The sequence below is a fragment of the Balaenoptera borealis genome (assembly GCF_965194805.1).
Source record: "Balaenoptera borealis genome assembly, chromosome: 6".
Classification (NCBI taxonomy): domain Eukaryota; kingdom Metazoa; phylum Chordata; class Mammalia; order Artiodactyla; family Balaenopteridae; genus Balaenoptera; species Balaenoptera borealis.
In genome coordinates, this window is record NC_138863.1 from 117,555,248 (window position 1) to 117,564,133 (window position 8,886).

The 8,886-nt window shown below is 36.3% G+C and overlaps 1 pseudogene across 1 annotated transcript; it reads right to left on the reverse strand.

Annotated features, from left to right (window-relative positions):
• Positions 1-4,221: 4,221 nt before the first annotated feature.
• LOC309630230 (small ribosomal subunit protein uS10 pseudogene) lies at positions 4,222-8,684 on the reverse strand (annotated as a pseudogene). Its single transcript has one exon. The product of its transcript is annotated as a small ribosomal subunit protein uS10 pseudogene (transcript).
• Positions 8,685-8,886: the final 202 nt, after the last annotated feature.

Consider the following 8,886-nt stretch of genomic DNA (forward strand, 5'->3'; position numbering starts at 1 on the left):
GTTCCAAATTTGATTAAATGACTTCCCGACAAATTTCCCTTCTTCCCTCTGTCATCCACATGCAGAGCACCCAACTTCTGTATGTGGATAATACAGAGCCAGTGCTGCCCTCCTTTGTCACCATGTACTGGATACTCTGCAATAATTTCTCAGGATTTCTGGATTCTAGATAAGCCAGAAAAGATGAATCTCCCCTTTGATCCACATCGAAGAGATTTATTCATTCACTTGTACTAAACTCCACAATAGTCGTGGAGTCTATATCTTGATTAACATTTTAAAAACAAAACAAAAATAACAAGAAATTGTCATTTTTCCATCCTTCTGTGTTTTATAATTGGAGTTCTTTTTTCTTATAACACTCCAGTTCAGCAGAAACAGTCAATTTTCTCAAGTAATTAGGTTGTCTATTTTGGGTAAATATGCTACAGTGTGAGAGTATGTAAAAGTGTCTGTGTGACTTGATATAAATTGTGTTAATTAAACACACCATTGTTGTAAGCAATATCTTTTAAAAACAACCACCAGAGATTTAGTCTTGCCCATAGTAATCAAATTCTGGTGCTTAGAAGACTTAAGCCTAATGAGCCCTGGGAACTAACACCAAGTGAAGATTTTATGTTCTCAGTGACCTGGATCCACTGTGGGGCAGAGATGGGGTGAGTGTGTCAATTGAAGTCATCAGTGTCACTCCGCAAGGCAGTCATCAATAGGGCTAACACTGAAGACAGAGCTGAGAGCAGAAAAGCAAATGTTTACCGAGTACAGAATGTAACCCCCAAACAAGGCCATGGGCTAGATGATATCCATGCATTTCTTTTATAAGCTGCTATAAGCTGTTCTTTTCACAAACATATGGGGATATATTTTCTCTAAAGAGGGCTAACTTGAACCCAAAGTAAGTAACTTAGTGATCACTAGCTAAAGAGAGGTTACACAACCAAGAAGAAACTTTACAGAAAGCAAGGGAGCTGGGCACATCCCGTGTATCTGATGGAAGCTTATGCAATTGGAGGAAAACTCCTTACAGAAAAAAATACAAAATTGTGAATAGAAAATTAAACATGGGGCCTTGGGAATTCACACATGAAAACAAGTAGCTCCAAAGATGCCTGTTTCTGTTACGCATTATAACATAATAAAACACCTCCAAAATGTAATAGCTTACATCAATAAATTACTATTATCCTTCACATTTCTGGGGGTTGATAGAACTGACTAGGAAGTGTAATAGAGAAGAAACTTTGGATTCTACTCCAGGTTAATCACTAAAGGAATGCTGTCTATAAGCTTAAACTGTGCACAATGGCCCATCTCTGGGAACCCTGCCTCTCAGGTAATGAGCATTAAGCTAAAATACCTTTGCTTAGATCATAGGAAACATCTTGACCTGGCCCACCTGTGAAAGACTGCAAGAAGGAAGAAATGAACATATCCCCTCTGGAGGCTGACCAGAACCAGGAAATGTTTGACTTTACTCCTTCCCTTTTTAGTATAAAAGAAGCCTGAATTCTAACTCAGGCAACATGGTTCTTTGGGACACAAGTCCACCGTCTTCTCAGTCTGCCAGCTTGCCCCAGCAACTCATCTCTCCATGTTCTGGCCTGTCATGTGGTAAGCAGTACGAGCTTGGACACTGTAACAGTATTCTTCATGTAGCTGGAATTAGATACCAACTGAAGCTAGAGTCAGCTGAGCATTTGATGAGCTGGACAACCAAGATGACTCATTCACATGGCTGGCATTTCCTGCTGGTGGTCAACTGAGTGCTTAGCCAGGGTTGTTGACCATGATCTTATCTGGGGGTCTCATTATGGCTTCTGCATGTGGCTTGTGCTTCTCAGAGCATGGCAGGGTTCTGAGAGGTGGTATCGCAAGACGCAGCTTTCCGAAAAGGGTGTAACAGATTTTACAAGTCCTTTTAAAGAGTTACCAGAAATTGCATACCATTACTTCTACTGTATTCTACTGGTTAGTCAGTCATTGGGCTAGTCTAGACCTAAGAGAAAGGGAAATAAACTCCATGCCCAATGTGGGGAGCATGACAGAATTTGTAGCCATATTTAATCTACCTCTGCAAAGCAGATAAAATCTTACTGAAGAGATTAACAGAGCACTGTGGAATTTCAACTGGTAAACTTGAACAGACAAATAAGCTGGTGATAAACACTGGAGTTTAAAAATGACCAAAACAAATAGGAAATCCTGTTACTTTTCTGCCTTTCTTTTAACCTGATGCTGATGAAAGAAATAGAGAAAATGGTAAGGGCAGAAATTTAAGAGGTTAATCTATAAATGGCACCAAGGAAGAATGAGAGAATATTTTCAGCTGGGAGAATCAAGATTACCAATCACACTTACATTACATATAAGAAAACTGACTAGGGTAAAGTAAGTGAATTGCTCAAAATGACAAGCAAGTAAGGGACAGGATAAGAATAATTCTGGGTTTTATAATCTTATAAATTTACGAGTTACAAAAAATAAAATAAAATTAAAAAAGAGTTAAATTTTTTAAAATCTCTTTTTCATTTACTTTACATAAGTAAATGACAATTTACTTATGTAAATTTACACCAATTTAAATTTAGCCACAGGTAAAAAAGTTTGCGGAGTGAGAATCCAGGTTTTTAGTTTGAACATTCATTCTTGCACTCATCATAATGTATGCTTCCCAAAGGAAGATAATGTGTCTCCTTTACTCAACTTTGCATTTCTGGGATTGAGCACAATGCCTGGCACATGACACAAAGACATTAGGTAAATATTTTAAATAAATAAATAGCTTTTATTCTTTTGACTTTCTCAAATGTCTTAAAAGGTAAATGGAATTTGTTTGTCCAGTTGATATCTCAAATTATCAGTAAGGTAATATACTATGTATATTGTTTCTTGGTCTCCACCTTCTTCCCTGGAAGCCCACACTGAGGCCTGTTAGAATGATAATATGTAATTCTGTACTGATGTATGTCCCTGAGGTTTCTGGTGCTTTATCATATAGCAATAGCTGACCAAAAAAAAAAGTATTCTTGTTTGTTTTTGGTTATTGTTGGCTTTTCTTTTGTTTCTTAAATTATTGTTTTGAAAAAATAAACAAAAAGAAATCCAGAAGGTTACCACTAGTTTTTGTCACTAAGAAAACATTAATAGTATCATTCCATGCACCAAAATATAGAAATCTGAGGACGTGGAATCATTCAAGGAGTAGGGACAATTCTTAAAGCTAGACAGAAAAAAGCTAGTGACAAATGTCTTCTACATTACAATTTAACTTGAGTTTAATTATTAGAAAATATTGAAAAGAATTTTCTAGAATAATACAAACAATAAACTCGTTTAGTCTCCAGTTTGTTGTACTTGCCCCAGTTTTAAATCCCATTTAATTAAATGATAATAAGAATCATTAAGCTAAACGTGTAACTAGTCTCAGCAGATTTCTATGTATGAAAATGTTCATATCCAAAGGTTTTCAAAAGGTTTCTGTTGAAGTAAAACTTAGCAGTGATATAAGGGAATACACGTTCACCTAATCATATGACTATCAGGCTACTGAAGATAATTGAGGACTTGAAGCGTTTTTAGGTAAGAACAACAATCTTAGTTCCAGGTTTCTTTCTCCAGGGAGACGTAGCATCAATGGTTCTACAGAACTGAGATAAGCATAGCTATATCAATCCCCCAAATTCTCAAATATAAAATTATGTCTTATGGCCTTATCAAATTTTCTCCTGTTCTGGGTTGTATACCAGTGAAAGGGAAATGCACTGGTGTACAATGCTTTAGATACTTATGATTAACAGAGAAAACGGAAATTATAAGGCCATGTAACTGGATGGATGTTGATGGGAACAATGAATACTGTAGATACAATTAACAAAGCAGGTGTCCCACCCCAAATTCAGACTCTGATTGGGAAGGAAGGAAACTCTAAGATTTGAATTTAGTGACATCTGGGGTGATGCATTAAAAATCTTGAGTTCCCATGGCATTTACTATTGTCCCCCTCCTCCCTATTGAAGGTCAGTGCTACCCCCATACTGGAAGATGATTAGAAACCTCTATTAATCTGCTCTCAATTACTTTTTGGCCATTACATCATTAAAACAACATAATAGAGTCAAAGAAGTGCTGGACCTTGAAAGGAAGAAGAAGACTGTACACTAAATGACCTGCAGAGCTAGCCATTAAGTACAAGCAAGAATTGGGAGTGTATTCTGGAAATAGAACCAACAAGTGGAAACCAGAAATGCCCTAACCGCTGTGACAGATAGTGGACACAGGGATTAAAAGGCTCAGAGAATTAGATATGCTAGAGAGGAGATCCTATGAACACTTTATATTAGGGACTCAACGTGAAAAACTGTAAAGAATAAATATAACCTTCTAAACAGTACTCTGGGATCAATTTAATTCAAGGAATAGTAAAGAAATATTTATTAAACTCTCCCAAGGGCATATAAACAGAAGAAATTGCAAGGTAAAGAAAATTAAGTAAAAATTTTCATAGAAGAGCAAATTCAAGACAATAATTTATGACTATAATGTTTAGAGAATGGGAGAAGGAAAAGAAAAAGGCTTTTCAAGGTGTTAATGGATGTGCATTGAACTTTTCCAATCCCATATTAGAGTGAAAATGTGAGGAGTAGGGAAGGAAAGACATATAGCACAGACTGGCATTTTCCCAATTGTAACATGTCTTTACAGGTTTAAATTTCCCCAGGGAACAAATGACAATATTTTCAATGACCGAGGGGATGACCTCTGCTTCTGTGTGTGTATTGCAGCTAAGCAGTTTCAGCAGTCTGGGGCATCTTCTAGCCTGCCTTGTGGCTCCACTGAGTACATTTAAAGGGAATGGGAGTATAAATATCTCTTAGAGACACGGATACTGTATTGGTTGACAATACTATACAAATAAAGATAATGTGAAGTAAGGTAAGTGTTCAAAGAGAGGTAGTTTATTTATGGCAGTGCAACTCTAAGTTCTATTCATCAGAACTATTGTATCTGACATGTGAGCCTTATGTAAGGATTTAGATAAAATCAAACATAATACCCGTAACAAGCTATTAAAACTTGGATTATTTTCATTAAAATTCTTCAAGTTATGACTACGTCAAGAACAATAATAGTCATTTGCAATATGCCTGATGCTTACCTGCCCATACTTCCTCTGCCCAAATTTTACATATATGATTAAATTTATTACAGAAAATTATATATGAGTATATACATATTACATATAACTGTATGTGATATAGTTATGTGTATATGTATATGCTTATACATATAATTTATTTTTAGGTTTGAAGGTGAATTCCTTGGAATTTTTTCCTGAATTCAGTTTAAATTGATATGCATAAGAAAAGTACTTCAAAGGCAATCAGCTTATTGTGTTACAGTGTTCTGAGGAGCATAAAATTACTTTGGCCTTAGGTGACAATAAAGTTTCCTTGATAAATGGGATAAGCTTTCTAATTTTTTTCTTTTTTCACTTGGAGGTTGAAGGGACAATGATGAAATGTTGAGAACGAATTGTTCTATAACTGTCCATGGAGTTGCTGTCATAGCCTAGAACCTCTTGCTATGGTGTCTTAAATTATTCTTTTTTTTTTTTAAACATCATTATATTCGTAATTATGTTTCCTTATAGAAGGATCAGCATGAAAATAATCAGCCTTGTATTCAAGATCCATTATGGCTTGAAAGTAGCCAGAATCCTATTTATTGCCACTCGCCCATAAGTCACAGTAGAAACAACAACAACAACAAAACAACAACAACAAAAAACGTTATCTGGACACAAAAGACCATATTCTTACCTTTAGTCAGCAAATTTCCCCATATTTCACCCATTTAAAAGTTATTGTTGAACACTCCAAATGGAAGATACTGTGCTAAACTTAAATCAGTCCACTTATATCCTAAACTTTCTTCAGGACCCATCTTAGTAGACCTCAAAAACAAAGTTCCGGATTCATCCTGACTTAGATGAACACCCTTGGTTTTATTCCAACATAACTTAGGTGTACCTAAGTATGTTCTGAATTATTCCAAGATGTTCTAGAACATGTTCCCTTGAAGTTGTACTCAAGCCATTTAAATTTACCTTGATAGCTATTGCTGCCTCAAATAAAGTTTCGTCCTTAAGAGCAAGGAACCATTTCTCTTTGTCTTTCCCATTTTTCTTAATAGAGTGTAGTACAATACTACAGTACTTGGCAATGTAGTCCATATTTGAATACATCTTATTTTATAAATATGCTCTATAAGTTAAATTTTATTTTGTGCTCTACTCTATTGGTTTATGTTACAATTATGGCAGCTATCTTCTTATTGATCCCCCAACTTCAGTTGGCAATACCACCACTCTAATTCCTTTCTCTCTCTTACCTATCTGTTTGCAGCCATAAAGGCTGTTAGTTAGCTAGTTAGTTACTTTAAACAGTGCTGGAAGGTACTAGGGAAGCTGGCTACCTAAGAAACTCTGCAAAGACTGCATCAGCATTATTTATTTACTTAAAAATGTAATTATCAACAGAAATTCCCAATGTTACCAAACTACCCTCTTTCCAGATATATCCAAATTATCTTTGGGACCTGTCATTTGATACCCTGGGTTATTTTTCAATATTTATTTATTTTATTTTTGGCCCCATCAGGTCCTAGTTGTGACATGTGGGGCTTCTGTAGTTGCGGTGCGTGGGCTCCAGAGCACACAGGCTTAGTTGCCCCGCGGCATGTGGGATCTTAGCTCCCCGATCAGGGAATCGAACCTGCATCCCCTGCACTGGAAGGCAGATTCTTAACCACTGGACCACCAGGGAAGTCCCAATACCCTGGGTTTTCATAACCTAGTAATGTCCATAGTTGCATGGGTAATTCCCTTCTGGTATCATGCTGTGTTCTCTCACTCTCTATCATCTCCCTATCTCTCTCCCTTTCCATCTTTGTTCTGCAGCTGATGGATACTTAGGAAACCTCCTAGAAACAGAAACAGCATGACATTATTTATTACACAATTGGATGATGAGAAATTCCCCTCTCTAGTATGGAAACAAGACGGAAAAGAAGACAGTACTGTCAGCTTCTTTATATACTTGAAGTTAAAGGAATTATACAGTTGCATAAAATGAGCAGTTAGTGAGATATAAAAATATAAACTGTCTTCTATTGTGCCACTTCATCAGAATTCTATTACATCAAATCATAACAACCCTGTGAAGGTATAATAGTCATTGTAGCAGCCGGCATTTATCTAATTGGAAAATAACTGATTAACTACTCTATGACCTTAGGACGTATATCTGTAGGAAGCTCTCTATATGTTAATTCAGGGCCTACAGAAAATGTGATTGGTAGGACAATCAACTTTTTGTTTGTTTGTTTAAATGAGGCCTGCAGAACCAAGAAAGTTCCCCAAGTTATACAGCTAGAGTGACATTTTATGGATAAAATACAAGTTCTTGTCATCCCAAACCTAGGCCTTTTCTCCAAAGGTCTATTTGTGAAATAGGAGAAATTGTTTTAACTCTTCCCTCTTAAACCCTCTCTGTCCATCTGGACTTTCATAGTATTCAATAATACTATTGGTTCTCAAGACACCTACATCTCTCCTCTCTCTTATAACCTCCCCAAAAGCTGTGTTTTTAATAATAAAATATTTAAAAGATCTAATTCACACTGTAATGAGAATATTAAGAATAGCTTAATGTGCTACTTTTTCAGATGTTACATTTTTTTTCCAAATTACCTTCTTTTTTGATGTTTATACTCATAAATTTCATCTTTCACATTTTGCTTATCCTCAACCTAAAAATGTAAACTCAATTACAACAGGTCCATTGCCTGTCTTACTCAATACGTCATTACCAGTGTAATGGTATGGAGTGAGTATGTGATAAATACTAATTAATGAATTGTTTGATATTGGTTATTTGTTTGAATGAATCCAATATTTTTTAAAGATTTTTTTGATGTGGACAATTTTTAAAGTCTTTACTGAATTTGTTACAATACTGCTTCTGTTTTATGTTTTGTTTTTTTGGCCACAAGGCACGTGGGATCTTAGCTCCCCACCCAGGAATCGAACCCACACCCCCTGCATTGGAAGGCAGTCTTAACCACTGGACAGCCAGGGAAGTCCCTAATATTTTTCTTTCTTTCTTTCTTTCTTTGGCTGTCCATCTAATTGTAATTATTCTGCTTAAAAGGTGAAATGAATTCCATAGCACAACTCTATTCCTAAGACCTGTCAGCATTATAAATAAAAGTCAACAAAATTTAACAACTGATTATCAATTTATTAAAAATGTTGATTTAAGCATCTGCAATGGTGACTTCAACCTCGATTCCTGGCTCAATACTGATGGAAGTGATCTGCTTGACAATCTCAGAAGGATGTGCAGGTCAATGAGTCGCTTGTGGATCCTCATCTGAAAACGATCCCAAGTCTTAGAACCTTCACCACAAGGAGTTTTCCTTGTAGTTATTCTCAGAGTTTTGGTAGGCGTCCGAACCGGTCCTTTCACTTTGAGATTCTTTTCCTTTGCACCAATGATCAGATGAGCAGATACCCTCTCCAAAGACTTCATGTTGCTTCTGGTAAGGGTGATTCTAATCTGGTGAATCACCACCTGTGTCTCCACGGGATTCTTTCTGCTATCTTTATTTTTTATTTTATTTTATTTTTTAATAGATCTTTATTGGAGTATAATTGCTTCCCTCTTGAGTCTCCCTCACACCTTCCCTATTCCACCCCTTTAAGTTGTCGAAAAACACTGAGCTGATCTCCCTGTGCTATGCGGCTGCTTCCCACTAGCTATCTATTTTACATTCGGTAGTGTATATATGTCAGTGTTACTCTCTCACTTCGTCCCAGCTTCC